General features: G+C 43.1%; 1 long non-coding RNA gene across 2 annotated transcripts in view; it reads left to right on the top strand.

Annotated features, from left to right (window-relative positions):
• Window positions 1-8,031: 8,031 nt before the first annotated feature.
• The window catches only part of LOC142829111 (uncharacterized), a 92,583-nt gene continuing 82,175 nt past the window's right edge, over window positions 8,032-18,439 (top strand). Inside the window, exons 1-4 of one of the 2 annotated variants that reach the window (XR_012903398.1) lie at window positions 8,032-8,279; window positions 9,303-9,387; window positions 10,654-10,741; window positions 12,760-13,110. This is a non-coding gene — a long non-coding RNA (uncharacterized LOC142829111). Of the gene's footprint in view, window positions 8,280-9,302; window positions 9,388-10,526; window positions 10,742-12,759; window positions 13,111-18,439 lie in introns of both variants that reach the window. The other variant, XR_012903397.1, reaches the window with a different exon arrangement.

The raw sequence follows: 18,439 nt of genomic DNA, 5'->3' as shown, positions 1-18,439 counted from the left end.
TTCATACAATTGTGCTCAGCAGTGACTGGTTTTAATAGAAAATTGCAATGAATGTAGCTATTGGCCAATAGCATAGCCATCTCTCTTCTAAGTATGTAGTAATCTTCCCCTTTCTCATGATGGTCACTTCTTTCCCCATCCCTTTTCATCTCTTTGCCATAGTTGCTTTTCATGTTGTGGCATGTTTCATCCTTCAGGATCACCTCTATATCTATGCAGGAAACTATGGTTCCCTCCTGCCACTTTTTCATTCATAAATATCTAAGAGTTAAGGTCCTGCTTAATTTCTGATATTGGGGATCCCATTATATTAGGCTTCTAGCAGAATTTTTCATGCAGGGAGCTGATCTAGTGTCAGCTTCCTGGAGGTGAGAGTGGAAGCCTCCACCATAGCTAAGGCTCCCCTACTTTCAGCCCTGGGTGGCTGGTGCCTAGGGCTCCTGCTCTCAACCTAGTGCATTAGTGATTGTAATATAGGTGAAACAAAATGTTTGGTTAAAAAAAAACTGCCAAACGAACCCCTAGCAGGCATAATATAATACTTGAGTGCTTACATTGTTCCAGCAAATTTTCCTTAAACAAATAGGTATTCTCTGGCTTAAATTACTACAATTAGTAAAGGAGCCTTATTATTCTTCTGTAATGTTCCATGTCTTGTCTGCAACTCAGCCGCAATTATTTCATAATCATCCTACAATTCAAGCAGGGCCTTACTAATAGGTATTCTTGTGCTGTGGGTAGCTGCTCCTTTGCAACAATACCACAGAGTCTCTAAGCCAGTCTTTCTTAAACTATGTTCTGCGGAACACTGGTGTTCCGTGAACAACTCGCAGGTGTGCCGCTACCTCTTCTTTGTTTTTGTTACTTCTTTGTTTTTGTCTTTTTTGTCTGACAATTTTTTTTAAAAGAAAATGTTCATAGGTGTTCTGCATAAAAAAATATTGTTTAGTGTTCCGTGGTCTCAAAGGCTGTGTCTACATTGGCACCCTTTTCCAGAAAAGGGATGCTAATGAGACACTTCGGAATTGCAAATGCCGTGGGGGTTTTAAATATCCCCCGCGGCATTTGCATGAACATGACTGCCGCTTTTTTCCGGCTCGGGGCTTTGCCGGAGAAAAGCACCAGTCTAGACGGGATCTTTCGGAAAATAAAGCCTTTTCCGGAAGATCCCTTATTCCTGATTTTAAGAGGAATAAGGGATCTTCTGGAAAAGGCTTTATTTTCCGAAAGATCCCGTCTATACTGGCGCTTTTCTCCGGCAAAGCCCCGAGCCGGAAAAAAGCGGCAGCCATGATCATGCAAATGCCGCGGGGGATATTTAAATCCCCCGCAGCATTTGCAATTCCGAAGTGTCTCATTAGCATCCCTTTTCCGGAAAAGGGTGCCAATGTAGACACAGCCAAAAAGTTTAAGAAACACTGCTCTAAGCAATGAAAAGCATCAGGGTAGATATGGTGGGTGGGATTGATCCTGCTTTGAACAGGGGGTTGGACTAGAAGAATTTTCCAACCCTAATCTTCTATGATTCTAGTTAGTATTAACGATTGAAATAAATTGACCAAGGAGAAAATAATAAAGAGTAAAGGTTTGACATTTTTCTCTTCTTTCTTAACACTCATGGGGGGGAGGGGAGAGCGACAGACTTGCGGTGCCCCTGGGGAAGGTGGGAGGGGCTGACTCCACACTTCCAGAAGGATTGGGGCCCCAGGTAGAAGGGATGAGGCTAGGGCAGCCAGCCCTCAGCAATGTTCAGACTGTGCCATGCCGTACCTCTTCCCAGCCAGCCCTCAGTGTGGATGCCTGCCATCCCTTAACACCTGTGCTGTCTCCTCCATTCATTTCTGGATCCAGTTCAGAATTGCCCTTCTTATTTTCAACTGGTTCTTGCAGTTTCTAGAATTTGTGAGGTATATTTCTGGTGCTTTTAATGCAGATTTTCTCATTTGTGCGTTGCTGTATCGGGATATGGTCTTCTAGTGCATGCATTTTCCTGTCCTCTGAACTGTAGACATATTCTGAACCAGAAGGAAATATTGAATATATTTGTGCATCATTATTCTTATTTTAAAATTTATATATAGAACTTCTGAGACATTACATTTTGAAAATCAATTGGATTATACATTTTAAATATTGGATTTTCTTTCGTTCTGAATTTGTTTTGCATTGAGAGGCTATATATTTCATGGACCACATTCAGCATTTTGCCGTGGACCCTCTGCCACAAATAGGCTGGCGCAAAGGGGCAGATGCAAGGCCTTCCAGGAATACTCCTATTGCAGAATGTTCCTATAATAAGTACAGAGTCCACTCTGCACTAACTGGCTGTGTCTAGACCGGCAAGTTTTTCCGCAAAATCATCTGCTTTTGCGGAAAAACTTGCCAGCTGTCTACACTGGCCGCTTGAATTTCCGGAAAAGCACTGACGATCTCATGTAAGATCGTCAGTTCTTTTCCGGAAATACTATGCTGCTCCCGTTCGGGCAAAAGTCTTTTTCTGAAAGACTTTTGCACAAAAGGGCCAGTGTAGACAGCACAGTACTGTTTTCCACAAAAAAGCCCCGATCGTGAAAATGGCGATTGGGGCTTTTTTGCGGAAAACCGCGTCTAGATTGGCCACGGACGCTTTTCCGCAAAAAGTGCTTTTGCGGAAAAGCATCCTGCCAATCTAGACGTGCTTTTCCGAAAATGCTTTTAACAGAAAAGTTTTCCGTTAAAAGCATTTTCAGAAAATCATGCCAGTGTAGACGTAGCCACTGTGTAGGAGCCACCGGCACAGGAGACATTCTGGAATGGGATGGGGAGCAGAGGTGGGCAAACAGGCCAGAGGAGCTAGGGAAAGCATTGGTGGGGGGGGGGGGGGGGGGAGAGGAAGGGGTAAGGAGAATCCGAGCTGCTGAAGTGGACTCCATAGAGGCTGTTGCAATACTTGAATAGGAAAGGCACAAGTTGCCTGGGGAGCCGTTTCAGATTTTGGTACACATGTGTGGGCAATTTTAAGTGTGATTCCAGGGGCTACTTAAGTACCTCAAAAGGCTAGGTGGGGTTTTTTTCAGATAACTTAGGAATTGGCTGACGGGAGCACTATATCTAATTCCCCTATAAAGAAAGAAAAAGCATATACTACTCCAGTTAAAGGCATATTTTAAGTTTATATGTAAATTTACAACAATATAGCAAAATACTCCCAATCCCAAACCTTGAGGTGGAGTCAGAACTGTTCAGCTGTGTCTTATTAATCTTATGATTCTCACAGCTTGGTTGTGTGGAGGAACCTGTGTTTTGGGAATGGGAGGAATCCATTTCAATACCTATATCCAGGATAAAGTCTCATATGAGGAGGGGAGCTGCTGTCATTGAGGGGTCTGTTGCGCTTCAGGGATAAATCTGGATTTGGGGATGATGGCCAAGATTGCATTTCACACAAGCCTGAGAAAAGACACTGAAAATTATGGATGGAAGCAATTAGTACACAGAAATTTCTTATGCTTGGGTCAAAAGTAAGATCTGAACAGCTGGTTCTGAGGACAAACTTTGTCTATTTAGGCAAGTGTGTAACGAACAGGCTGGTGTGTATGTGCACCATGTACCTCTCATGATCCTCCTGGCTGTCATGCTAACTATATTGCCAACAAATAGCAGAGATTCTTTGATAGATCAGGCATCAGGGCCCAGTGGTTTGATGCAGGTGAGTGGAGTTATACCTAGGGTTGCCAGATGGTTTCAACAAAAATACTGGACACACTTGACATTACATCACATTACATCTTATTTAGAAAATACCAGACATTTATATTTTCTCAATTTGTTTCCAGAACAGAAAGCTCAAATACTGGACTGTCCGGTTCAAAACCGGAAACCTGACAACTCTTGTTCTGCCCTAGCTGCAGCTGTGCCACTCTCTAAGGGCATGTCTACACTGGGGAGTTATTTCAAAATAAGGGACCTGTTTATTTTGAAATAATAACTCCTGCTTGTGAAGAGGAATAAGCTTATTTCAAAAAAGTTATTTTGGGAGTTATTATTTTGAAATAACCTGGTAGTATAGACATCGCCTAAGACTGTTGTATGGGCTGCTCAGTGGCACATTGCAGATCCAACTGGCTGTGACACGGTCATTACAGAGCAATACCTTCTGGAATTACACCTTCACTATGCCAGCAAGCTATTCGATGCACTGAATAGGTTGTTACAGAATAGAACAGGGTCAAATAAAACCCAGCCACTGTAATTTGAAATCCACATGCGAGTGACAGGGAGCATTATTTCATCAGCAGCTACGGAAAAAATTGTCACCCAACCCATCAGTTGGAATTTCAGCCTGAGATTCCTCCTTTCTAGGAGCTCTAGGCCTTTCCTCCTTGCTACTGCCATGCAGTTGTGTCAGGGTCAAAGCAAGGACAGAGGTTAGCGCTATGTGTGGTAGAGACCCCAGGGCAACACCTGTGAGAGGCTGGGGGCAGCGGATAGACTTTACCCAGCTTTGGGAAAGACAGGGGTTAGCTCCAGATCTCTCGGAGGGGGGACTCTGGGGACTAGCCAACCGCAGCCAGCCATTCAGTACCACCTGGGACTCCTGTGGTGATTTAAAGGACCCAGGACTCTGGCTGCTTCCTTTGCTGCTGTAAAAATTGCCAGGCACTGGGGCAGCTTCCCCTTTTGCCCTCACCTGTCAGCAGCCTTGGAATGGCCTGAGCTGTGGGTGGGTGTCAGTGCGATGCTCAGCCAGGCCCCCTAACAGCCAAGGCCTTGCAGTTCAGCATGCTGGCCTGTCTATAGAGGGCCAGGGAGGAGTGTGTTTAAACTGCAGTCGCCCTCTAGTAGGTACAATTGGTGATTAACAATGTTAGTGAGAGCCTTAATCCTCTGTGCCCTCTCCTCCCCCACAGTGGGAAGTGCCAGCCCCAGTAGGGTTGCCAGTCACCCAGTTTTCAACTGGATGCCCAGTTGAAAAAGGACCCTGGTATCTCCAGTCAGCACTGCCAACCAGACCGTTTAAAGTCTGGTCAGTGATACAGCAGGGACTCAAGGCTAAAGCAGGGTCCCTACCTGCCTGGCTCCACATGGCTCCCAGAAGCAGCTATCAGGTCCTTGTGGCCTCTAGGTACAGGGGAGCTCCGTGCAGTGTCTCCATTCTAATGTGACCAATGGGAGCAGCGGGGGGTGACACCTGCAAGTGTGAGGGCAGTGTGTGGAGCCTGCTTGTGTCTAGGATTTACAGAAACCTGGAAGCCAATTCCTGGGAGCCATGGAAAGCTTTGATGTGACCCTGAACCTCTTCCCACACTCCCCTGCCCTAGCCTGGAGTCCCATCCTGAAGCCCAAGCCCCTCATCTCCAGTCTCACCCTAGAACCCACTCCACAGCCAAAGCCCAGTCCAACCGCATCCTAACCCCCTGCCCCAGCCCCAGCCCCAGCCCCAGCCCTAGCCCTAGCCCTGAGCCCTCCTCCACACTTGGAACCCCTCTCTTCTGGCCCCTGTCAAAGTCTACACCCCCTGCTGTGGATAAGGAGCCCCAAGAAGCCCTCTCCCTCCCCCCATCCCAACTCCTGTCCCAGCCCGGTAAAAGTGTGGGTGAGGGAAAGTGAGCAACATTATGAGGGGGCTATGGAGCTAACGGAGGTGGGGCCTCGGGGCAGGGGGGTATAGGCAGGGCCTTGGGGAAGGGGAGGTGCAGGGGTGTTCGGTTTTGTGCTACTAGAAAGTTGTCAACACTAGAACCCAGGCAGTGACACTGCTCTGCCTGGGCTCAGCCCTGCACACAGGTTAGGGAGCAGAAACAGAGCCAGGGGCTCATGGTCAGGCACAGGCTCTAGGGAATACATTCTGATCTTAATACACAGATCTGCACAGCACCTAGCACGTTTCATGTATGCTCCCTCACATGGCCCCACTTGTGCACCACTTATTCTCCTAGTACTTAGGCTCATGCTCACGTATCTCCTGCTCCCCTAACCACTGCACTCGCCTCCTGTGCCCCCTTTTCCCCTAAGTACTCCCTTCCTGTGCCCCTCTCCCCAACCCCTTCTCTGCTCCTTCTTCCCTAACCCCTGCACTCCCTCATGGCCCTAGCCTCCTGCACTCCCTCCCTTTGTCTCCCAAATACTCGAAGCAGCTAATCTCCTACCTCCAGCAGCTGCACGTAGCTTGCTGGGAGCCAGCAGCACAGACTTCTCCTTCTGCCCATCCTACCAGCCATTATCCAATAACTGCAGCAATGTGATCAGCTCCCCCATGTGAAGTGCAGCTGCTGCTGGTGCCATTCTCTGAAGAAGGGGTACAGAGTCTGGCCGTTGAGTTGGCCATCCTGCACTTTGAAGCTGGCCTGTAGGGGCACCATTTAGGGAGGGCAGACAATATCTCTACCAAAATCTGCAATAGCACCCCAGTTCTGCTGTGCTACGTACTTTGAGGGGATGCAGGTAACTCCCACTACTCCTAACTAGTGCCTGCTACTTGTGTCAATACAGGGATGAATCTGTCTCAGAGGAAATGGTACATGCACAAAGATAAGAACAGGGATTATCAACTTTCTACCTTTAAAAAATTACATCGTTCCTTGTAGTGTGTTATAGCTGTCTATGGGGGTGGCATTAGTCATTTGGCCAGAAAATGGCTGGAAAATGTTTCCAATCTCCATCTCCCTGGGACCAAACCTCCTTCCCTCAAAAGAAGCCAAGTCACCCAGCAGTCTGGCACCCCCTGAAAGAGACAGCCCTGCTTACATACCCCTAGAATCAGCCCTGTGCATTGAATATGTTATCTCAGAAGTAAATAAGCCTCAATAACCAGTAGTAAAATATGATATTTTAATCTGTGTTCCAGATGCTGAGAGATATAGCACAGAAAATACACACACAAACCTTTTTCTTTTTTTGATCAGGTCCTGACAGTGGCAATTAAGTCTATAATAAAGCATTTATGCTTCATTGTTTGAATCTACTTGACTGTAAAATGAAGCATGGAGAATACAAATGGCATAACTTGGCTTGATTATTTTGTGTCCCTTTTCCCAAGGTTAGCTAGAATACATATTAATATAAGAACTAAGCAAACATTGACATAGTCTCTTCTTGAGCCTACATACAGGATCAGATGCCTGGTGAGAATTTCAATTTTAAATTTGCTGATTATAATGCAGACTCCAGGTGTACAAAAGAGAAGTGAAATTTCTCACAACCAGGCTACGTCTACACTGGCCCCTTTTCCGGAAGGGGCATGTAAATTTCACTAGTCGTCGTAGGGAAATCCGCGGGGGATTTAAATATCCCCCGCGGCATTTAAATAAAAATGTCCGCCGCTTTTTTCCGGCTTTTAAAAAAGCCGGAAAAGAGCGTCTAGACTGGCCCCGATCCTCCGGAAAAAGTGCCCTTTTCCGGAGGCTCTTATTCTTACTTTGAATAAGAGCCTCCGGAAAAGGGCACTTTTTCCGGAGGATCGGGGCCAGTCTAGACGCTCTTTTCCGGCTTTTTTAAAAGCCGGAAAAAAGCGGCGGACATTTTTATTTAAATGCCGCGGGGGATATTTAAATCCCCCGCGGATTTCCCTACGACGACTAGTGAAATTTACATGCCCCTTCCGGAAAAGGGGCCAGTGTAGACGTAGCCTCAATGTTTACTAAAAACAAAACAGCTTTTAGAGGAATGTTCTCAATTTTCACTTTAAGTGAAAGTTAAGAAATGAAAAAACTGTATGAAGTATCAACATTGAACTTTTTTATTTTTTAAAATTCATACCTATTTTACATATATATTTGTCACAGTGAAACATCTGCTATATCCACAGTCTGGTGTGTAGCTACATGTGCCAATGAAAAGGTCCTGCAGTAATGTGATGATGCAGAAGGCCTTCACAGCTGGAGCCTGTCTTCACTGTAGGAAAAGGATCCAGGCAACAGGAACCTGGCTGAGCCATGGGGAAAGTCTCTCGCAATGTGGTGGAGCCTTTCTCTGATATCCCTTTGTTGCTAGAATCTTTCCATGCCTGCAGAGGAGAAAGGCTCTAGCAGGGGGGCAGGGGAGTGAGAGGAAGAAGTAGCAGAACAGTATATTGCTAAAAATAGTAGTGTGGATGTGAACGTGCAAGGTTCCCCCTAATCTGTGCAGTAACATGGCCTGCAGCTGTTTAATCAGCTCCACCCAATCAGAGGCTCAGGGCTCTGAGTATTAGCTGTCTAGCTAAGCAGGGCTGATTAGTCAGTTGAGGGGCAGTACTGCCATGAAGCTTAGAGGGAACCTTAATGGGGAGGCAAGGCTTGGACAAGTAGAGACAGTGTAGGGTATGTACTCACCTTACATATCAGCATTCTTCAGGGCTACGTCTACACTGGCGTGATCTTGCGCAATAATTCTTTTGCGGAAGAGTTCTTGTGCAAAAACTCTTCCAGAAGAGAGCATCTACACTGGCATGTGCGTTTGCGCAATAGCATCCATGCCAGTGTAGATGCTCTCTTGCACAAGAAAGTTCTGATGGCTGTTTTAACCATAGGGCTTTCTTGCTCAAGAAATTCATGTTGCCTGTCTACACTGGCCTCTTGCGCAAGAATAGTTGAGCAAGAGGGCTTATTCCTGAGTGGGAGCATCAGAGATTGTGCGCAAGAAGCACCAATTTCATACATTAGAACATTAGTGTACTTGTGCAAGAACTTGTGGCCAGTGTAGACAGGGAGCAAGTTTTTGCACAAAAGCAGCTGCTTTTGCACAAGATCGTGCTAATGTAGACACAGCCCAGGTGTGTCTTTAGTGGCAAAGCTGTATGCCTCACTGGCTACACAGCTATTTAAACCCCTGCTGGGAGTGGGAGAGATATGCACATTTATTCTGCAACCACTGAAAGAAAAGTGAAATGTAGGTGTACCTTAAGATATACAGCTAATACAATATGATTATATAAAATATATTTTCATCACAATTATGGTTGCATAACACAAGGTTACAGCTCAGTTAAATGCTAAGTAATCCAATATTAAAAATTAAGTTAAGAAACAATGTGATAAAAGGATATTCAATTCAGAGACCAAATTCTGCTCTCCTGATTAATTAAGGCAGTGGAATTACTTGCATGAATAAAGTAAGCAAAATAAGGCTCTAGATGTATTTATTCATTGTGTGATAAGATTCAGATATACGCCAGTATAACAAAAATGAAAACAAATCTGCACAAATCTCTTTCAACAATTCAATTTCTTGCAGAGGTAGCCAAACTGTAATGCATCAGCGTGGAAAAAGATTGAGATGCTATGATGAAAGCAGCTATATAATATAAAGTATTCTTAATTCTATAATCTTTTTTTTTAAACCAGGTTGCACTACTTCTACACCATAGCCTTGCTGTTTGTTTTTTTGATGCACTCACAAAGCACCCCTTTCCTCTAAAAACATTTGCAGGTAAGTGTTTTCTAATTTTCACATGAATTATTTCTGTTTTTTTTTTAAATTGAGATGAGAATAGATGTTCCTGTAGTTTGACAATATAATGAAGAATTTCCAGTACACCTATAGCTGAACCACATTTAAGTCATGCTTCATAGAACTGAGGACTATAATGAAAGTCTCTGATATGGTCTAGAGACATTTGTTTCTCATTTGAAATAATGGTCTTTATTTTTTTTCTGTCCTTTCAGCCCTAATGATATACAAGTAGCTTGGTATTGTATGAGTTAATATAGAACAAAAATATGACTGGTTAGTCTAGCAGGGTGCAAGACAAGGGTATTTGCTTTTTGTCTGTGGTAGGTTATGATATTTATTATAGACAACTCACCAGATAGTACATTTATATTTTCTTAAGTGAAGGAAGCCTTAATATCAAATCTTATCTCCTGGAATCTGACACCAGACTCTTCTCATTTCTCTGATTTCAACTTGATGTCTTGCCCACTTCCCCATTATGATTAACGGAATGGCTGTTTATAACTACATTTGATGATTATCATTTGGAGATACTTCAATGGGTAAAAGGATCATCTTGTGGTTAAGGGTGAGGAACTGGTTTTTATTCCTAGCTGTGCCATAAGTTTCCTTTCTATGTGAACTTGAGCAACTTGTTTAACCTCTTGGGGTCTCAGTTTTCTCTAACCACTTGGGGTCTGTTTTCCTTAATTCATAAGAAGGGGAATTTTGAGGATAAAGTCATTATAAAATTAATCAAGGGTCTTGAATGAAAGGTGCCATAAATTAGAACAGTCCTTTCTTTCAGTTAGATAAGGAATGTCCTCTAGGACCTTTTTGGGATATAAATTATGCTTTACTGTAAAGGCTGCAAATGGAGTTAATTTTGTCTGTTGTTAGCTGATCTGGTCTGCTCTCACTATGGGCAAAAAGATCCAATGTTTTGAGGTAGCTGTGTAGCCCATTAAATTAATTTGTAGCATGCCTTTTTTTATACAGTCAGATAAATAACAAATCATGGTAAGAAATATGTATAATACAGAATGTTCCAGCAGTAAAATATCTTGTATGAGAGTTATTTGCTTTCAAATGCTTGATAAGCAAAATATATCTTGCCAATATTATTTGCTTCCAAGGGTTTCCTTCTGGATTTACTTTTTGGTTTGAACCCAGTGTGGTCCTGGCTTCAAGCTGCTACTCATGATTGGAGGGTAAGAGTTGAGCCTTCATGGGTAGATTCAAATAATCCTGTGTTGCCAACAGTACCTCAGTTCACAGCACCAGAAAGAACAGAGGAAGCAGCAATTAATGAGAAGAACAGGTCCTGGGCTAAGAGTGTTGAGAGCATATGGTGAGAAAAATGTTACTTAGAATTTAACAAAGTTTAAATTAGACATGTTATCTTTTCTCTCTATTTTTATTGTAAATATTTCTGACTTTTATGCCTCATTACTTGTATTCACTTAAAATCTATCTCCCTGTAGATAATAAACTCTTTAAAAGCTAAAATAGTATGCTTAAATTGAAGTGTTTGGGAAACTCCATCTGGGGGCAACAAGATCTGTGTATATAATTTCTAGTAATAAAATGATGCACTTAATGTAAGCTTGTATTATCCAAGAGCGGATTGGGCAGTACAAGACACATTCTGGGGAAAACCAAGGAGTCTGGTGGTACTTTAAAGACTAACAAATTTATTAGAGCATTAGGGGATAAGCTTTTGTGTGTTACAAGGGAGCGTGCTGGGGCCTCGCTGCAGTATAACTCAAGCAGGTAAAAGCCTAGGTTTGAGTGGCAGGCTGCAGGTACCCAGACTATGCTGGGAGTGACTTATGTGCTGGAGATTGTGAGCAGTACTACTAGAGCCTACGGTAATGAAACAGAGTAAAGGGAACCACAGATTAGAGACAGGTGAGGCACAGCTACTTACTTTTTGTGTAGATCAGGTGTAGGGAATCTACAACCCAGATCTGGTCTTTGTCTTAATGTGATCTGTCCTACAGAGAGAAGCCTAGTGCCTTGCATCTCTCTTCTGCCGCATGTCAAGTTAGGTGTGAGTGAGGGATTTTTTTTATTTGCTTTTCACCTTGAGAGTAAGTGAGCAGTGAGTTGATTTTCTCTTCCCCCACTGATCTTTCTGTGGGTTGTGATAAAAAAATGGTTCCTCAGTCTAGACTGTATGCTGGGTATGCCATGCAGTACTTTCTGGCCACAATGTAGAGGAGCAGATAATGGTCTGGCTTCTATCAAACTCCACCCCTTGTGGCAGTTCCATGGGAAATCAACAGTGACTCCTATGACTGCAGAGCAGCTGGGAGCACTGAATGTAGGTGAATGGTTATGTAACGGTGGCAAGTATGGGCGCAGGCGTACAGCAAACTGCAGAAGCAGTCTCTATAGTACAGACAGATTTGCATGGGTACAGTGCATCTTGCATAAGCAGGTCTGGAGGCTGGGGAAGTGTAGTACTTTTTGTGACCTCCTCCTTTTAAATATTAGTTCACTTTTCATAGCAGCAGGGATTTCCATGTCTGGACCCAAGCTGCTGCTCATCATCCTATCTTGGAAAGCTAGTCTAGCCTTGATAATGGCAATCCTATCACTTCAGTATCTGTCAAGATGTTATACAGGCCACCATAGAGCCTGGGTTGATGAGATCCACAGAACAATGTCATAATTTAGGCAAATTAAGACTTGTTAAACACTCCAACTGCCACACTAACTCAGACACTCTGCCTCGCTGATGGGCTATTCATAAACTGTCCTGTCAATAGCCCCAGAACCTTCTCCTCTGCTGGCCTGTTATCTTCCAGTCAGGAGAGAGAAGAGCAGCAGATGCATTGTTTGGCCAATTCATCATACTACCTTCTACTGATCTAGGCTCAGTGGCTTCATTGCAGCATCTCTAGATGTACAGATGGGCATCTGCTTGTCATTCTAAAACTTGTTTTATACGATCTGGATACATTCCTCCTTATGTGGGAGGAAAGAAGGAAGATTGGAGTGACTTTTAGTCCTTGATTTGAAGATTTTTGTCTGAGTTTTAAAAAGGGGAGATTGAAACATACAAAAATAAAACTATTTTATGTCAAAACCATTAACAGGACGTGCATAAGGTTAAATTTTACAATAATGTTTACCGCTAGAAAACACACACACACACACACACACACACACACACACACACACACACACACACACACACACACACACACACACACACACACACACACACACTTTCGTTCTGACCCGTATATCATGCATTGGACTGATTTTTAATGTTGTTTCCTTGCTCACCTTATTTCTGTTTCCTTAGTATTTAGTAGTCTGGAAGTTACTATAGACTAGATCATATCTTTTTTTTCACAGGCCACTCAGAAATGGAACCAACTGACCATTGAGAAAATTGAGGACAAAACCCAATATAACTGGATAAAGAATATAGTAGGTTCTAGGATCTTGTATATAACAGCACATTTGGGAGTTTACACGTATTGTGCTAACTGTAAAAATAAACATTGGTGGATAATAGAGACTGATTGCCAGTGGAAGGTTTTTAAATGGTTTTGGGACTGCAAGGAATTATTCAAAACAACAAAGGAATAAAGGAGACTTATTGACATGTTGGACAGCAGTCTGGCTGGAAGAAGCAGCTTGTTCCTACAGGCATAAAAAATGCTACCAGTCATCCTGTATGATATCTGAATCCGAGGGAGAAAGGTAAGACCAAATAATATAATTGTGCTGGTTTGTTTTACGTGCGTGTATGTATGGGAGGGGACAAGGTAGAAAGAAAGAAAGAAAGAAAGAAAGAAAGAAAGAAAGAAAGAAAGTGTTGTGTTAATTAATGTCAATTGTTGTTTCTGAATTTCTGGGGTTTAGTTGTCTTATAAAATCTGGATAAGTAGAGGAGTGTGTTCTTGCTTGATATGTACTTTGGATACTGTAAATTAAATAGTTCTGTCTTGATCCCTGATCCCGTCCTGAGAGCCCTGTACGTGAACCCTGCACCCACAAGGAGTCTCACTGAAGTCAACAGATCACTGTGTGAGCATAAAGATCTGCCTATGGCAGGGGTCTGCAACCTTTCAAAGGAGAAGAGTCATTTTTTTGTTTTTGTCGTTAACCAAAATATTTCAAGAGCCGTATCACATGCCAAGCTACTTATACTCATACACAAAGATAGCAAATGACAGACAAATTCTTACATAAATACACAAAATAAGTGATGGAATAAACTGCATCTTGGTGGATTATGCAGTGAAATTAAATTACATCCTACTTCTTTTTTTTAAGTAAAGAAACAAAACTTTGTGTGCCCCCTTCATGCTGGGTGCTCCATCTGTAACAATAGAAATTATTCTGTTGATGTCAGTATCTTTTTATTTCAAACATTCAGTGGCAGCAGATGCAGTATCGTTGCCCCAAGTTTGTCCTTTGAGTAGCAGTAACACAATCCACTCTTCGTGAAGACCTTAATCATTAATATATCTGCCGAGTAAAGCAACCTGAGTTATCTCATCACAGACAATAGAAAAACCTGGTGCTGATATAACGTCACTAACCTTCTGGCTGGTTATGTCTGTGGTTATCTTAATAGTTCTTCCTTTGCAGTCTTTGCAGATAATGGCATTTCTCTAATTTTCTTAAATATTTCATCTTTGTTTTTAAAATTACCAAAGAGGTGCTCAGATGCTTTAATGAAACATTCTTTCACACATTTCCATCTATGAATGGCTTCCCTTGTTCGACGATTTCTTGAGCTGCCATAAAACTAGCAGTAGTGGTCCTTCCCAGCGCCTTCATCCATTCAGTAAGTGGATATCTTATTTGCTCAGCTTTGTGCGAGAGTCCTATACTGCTTTATTCCTCATGCCACCAGCTGGATAGGTTTTAGCAAACATCCAATGTTTCTTTTCAAAATATCTTTCTAGGTTTGATTTCTTATTGTTGGATAGTTTCTCCCTTACTAAAGGAGCCTTTCACTTTTACTGGATCCTTTGTGCTGCAGTCTAGCCCTAGAGACTACAACTCCCATGAGCCCTTGGGAAAAGGGAGAATGGTGGCTTTTCAGGCATGGAAAGAGAGAGAGTTAGGCTAGACTCCATTTTGAAGAAAGGAACCAGGCTACTGATGGGAAGCTTTTTCCAGGCCAGGAGCTGTTGTTGCAGTTAGAGCCTATTACTGAGAGCCTGCTGGGGCTTGGATCTAGTAGGCTACTTCAGGGGCTGGGGATTGTCCCTGGAGGGGAGAGATCCTGGTTGTGCCTGTGGCTGGAAAGGGCCTACATAAACCTGCGCTTTGGGAAAGTGCTGCCTGGGACAGATCACAGAAGACAAACTGACTCTGGGTCCAATGAGAGCCAGAGTGATCTGCCCAAGGAACCAGAGCTTCTGGGATTTGGTGGGGCCTGCACCAGTAGCAGAGGGATTTTGCAGCTGACTGCATGTCTGGAGTATCACACACAGAACCTGCTCAGTGCTGTTGCCACTCCAGCTGAAGACCTTCAAGTGCACCCATGCAAGCATCTGGAACTCTGAATCCAGAGGAGTGCACACTCTGGCATGGGATAAATGATGGCCGTGTAAATGCCAGATAGATAAGTTTCCTTTCTTTCTGTGTATTTTGTTAATTGATTGTGTTCACTTTTAATCTAAGTAAATGTGTGTTAATTCTAATTTAATCAATTAGATATATATTATTTATAATTGTTGTCTTAGAGTTAGATCTGGATTATTACTGGAATAATTTTATTCCTGGAGGCTCCCAAGGTACACCATTAAGTTTGTACAGGGCCAGCCAGGTGGAGGCACTGCCATTGTATATTCTTTAGGAGCAAGGGACTGCAGTAAAGAGGTGGATAGGGAATTCCCAACTAAACATCACCACTGGAGAATTCAGGATCTCCTTTTATGTTAAAAATATCAGGCGCCCAGGCACACATGAGTATGACCTGATCCCGAGTAAACCAGGGAGGAATAAGGGGGTTACACAGGTAAGAGATGAACTAATTAACAGATATACGGTATTTGTATATGGGAAGAGAGAAGACCTTGTCTGGTTTTCACCAGCTTTCAGTGTAAATGTTCTGATGTTGTCTTTGTCCCTGATCATATTCTCTGCAAACTGGCAGGCACCAATGCTGGATTAGGGAATGACAGAAGTGACTATTAACTCTTCTCAACGATAATTTTTTTAAAGTGTTATTTTTATAATAGTCTAGAAGTTTTAACATGCTTTTATAAAGTTTTAGAAATCAAAATATGGAAATAACATTTTCCAACCGTGGTCTGTGATTCAACATATAGGAACAATGCATTGTGACAGTCCCCCCCCCCCCCCCCATGCTTTATGAAATTGACTTATGGACACAAATAAGCATAACACAAAGATGCTTTGGATGAGATACCACATGCAACCTATCAATTTTAATGTCACAATATGCTGGATCTGTATATTTTATTTTGGTTTATGTATCACACTTGTATGTAAAGTTAGAGATATGGAGTATGGAATGGCTTCTGTTTTTAAATGTGCAAATGAAAGCCATCAAGGGCGTTTCCCTCAATGTCTGGATGGTCACATGTAAACAGCCTCCTCTATCCTTTACTTCTTAGCAACGGTTGGTTTTAGTAAGGCATGTGGTCACCCCAAGTGGTAGGGACTGGCCAGGTAATTTTCCATAGAAGGTGGGGGAGAAGTCCATGTTCCTGCCCAAAGTGGAATCTATAAAACAGTGGGAAGCTAGTTGTCCCTTTATTTTTGGATGGCATGTCACTCCTAAGAAAATGTACCAGAGACTCCAGGGGGGAAAAAGATCTTTTTTTCAGCTAAACCTCCAAGGCAGGGAAGAACAGCCTTAAGGAAAGTTTGTACTGAGCTTTTAATGTTAGAACTAGCTACATGTTTTTTTTTGTTTTGTTTGTTTTTTAAATATACGTTGCTGTGTCTGTTTTCACTCGCAACCACTTAAATCCTACTGTTTGCACTTAATAAAGTGATTTTATTATCAAGCCCAGTGTAAATAATTGTTACCTTGGGGAGCAATCATCCTCCTGAACATCCTCCTTTCATTGTTAAAGGGGCTTACCTGAATGATTTATCTGGGGAGTGGTTTCTCTGGAAGCTGGACCCCAAGCTGCATTTTCCTTGCACCTAAAGATTTTCAGTGTTTATATTGCTCCTTGTGGGGGTGGAGAGGTGATCTCAGCTTTGTGCCTTGGCTGGGGGAGAGGAGGTCCAATAGGACAGGGTGGTAAGAAGCTCCAGAGAACAAAGAGGTGAGTGTCAGTGGCTTTTTCAGCACTCTGGGAAGCACCCCCAAGGGTTCTTCTGTGACCGCACCCCATCACATGCATATCCAACCATTTGCACATTAAAGTATTCCTACTGAAAAATCAGGCAGATTGGCACTTAACTACATGTTTAGTGCACAGGAGTCATAGTGTTCATGGAAATATGAACATGAATATGCATAACTGGAAAACGCTTGATGCAAAATATTTCATGTAAAGTATCTTTTGAAAAGTTGTAATCTGCATGTGTGTTTTATTTGTGTGCATGTATTATTTCTGTATATGGAGTTAGAAATATGAAGTATAAACCTTGTTTACTAATATAGACATGCTAAGTGAGAGCCAGTAAGTGTATTTCAGAAACTAGATGGCTCAAGGATAAGATAAATGATCTGAAAATGGGTTTGTTTTTCCTATGAATCTGTCCATGTGGGGACTCTCATTCCTCCTAGGGACATGTATATAGGTCGCCTGTTGCTGGGACCCACATTAGTCCTTGTACTTTTTCACTGAAGACAAGAAAAAAGTTTTTAAACTGAACACAAAGGATCCCTGCTTTGGACAAAATCTATATAAAGGTGGGAAGCCAAACAATAGAGGTGACTGCCAGACATCGGAACACCACTGCTTACCACCCAAGATGACTGTTGGAAACATCTAAGACTGAATAGGGTGTGGGGGGCAGAGATATGAAACCAAGGTTGTGAGGCTGTCCAGCCTATGAAAGAAGCTTCTCTGAATACCTGAAGGTGAGATATTCTAGGTAACCAGTTCCATAGTGTATCAGACTTAGCTGGCATGTTTTTCTTTCGCTTAGTAACTTGCTTTGTTTTGAGTGAGATTATTTATAACCACTTAAATCCTACTTTTTGCCTGTATATCTATTTTAGAGTGTGTCTGTCTGTGAGTCCATTTGTTCAAGAGCTCCTCCTATTGGTAAGAGCTAGGGTCACCAAATTTGGTATGCAGTTTCCTCCTCTTCTAACTTAAAGCAAGGTCAAGGTTCGGTTGTACCAGGATGGCCAGAAGTCCTCCATCTGCCAGGGCGCTGTTCTTTTCCCCAGATCCCCACACCTGCTAGGGCCTTTTTTTCTACTCCAGGCCTCCCCGGCCACCAGGAGCCCTTTCCTCCCCCCAACCCCGTCATTGCAGCCAAGGTTCAGGAGGGGTGGAAAGAATTTGGGACAAGGGAACTACTTAACTTGGTGTGCTGACAGGCAAGATGGCAGAGCCCCAGCCCTGCTCACCCCCCTGACACTGGACATACTCGGGATGCTGGTGAAAGCGTGGGGTGGGGTGGGGAGAGATGTCTGGGAAGGACATCCTGTGCACCTTCTCACCTTCCTAGACTCCTGAACATGCACACATGTGTGCATGCACCCCCCTCCAATATCACCAACAACCTGCCCTGGAGGATCCCTGCAACACTGTCTTCTAATAGTTAATGTAATTCTGTTTGTTTAAACCCAGTATAAATAATTGTTACCTGGAAGGAGGGGGGAGCAGTTGTGCATCTCTCTCTTTATGTAAAAAAGAGGGGGAAAAATATGAGCTTGTTCTGTATATAACTTTATACAGAGTAAGATGGGGATTTATTTGGGGTTCAGGTCCCATTGGGTCTGTGCATCTGAGTGCTGTGGCAAGTCCCTTTGACAGACCCTTCCAAGAGCTGATCATATCTCAGCATCTGTAAAGTTACACTGACTAGGGGTGTGACCTCATTTCTGTGTCAGTGCTGAAGGAGGCTGTCGGGC

Source organism: Pelodiscus sinensis, chromosome 4, assembly GCF_049634645.1.
Source record: "Pelodiscus sinensis isolate JC-2024 chromosome 4, ASM4963464v1, whole genome shotgun sequence".
In the NCBI taxonomy this organism is placed as follows: Eukaryota; Metazoa; Chordata; order Testudines; family Trionychidae; genus Pelodiscus; species Pelodiscus sinensis.
This window is presented reverse-complemented; position numbering and strand designations above follow the sequence as displayed.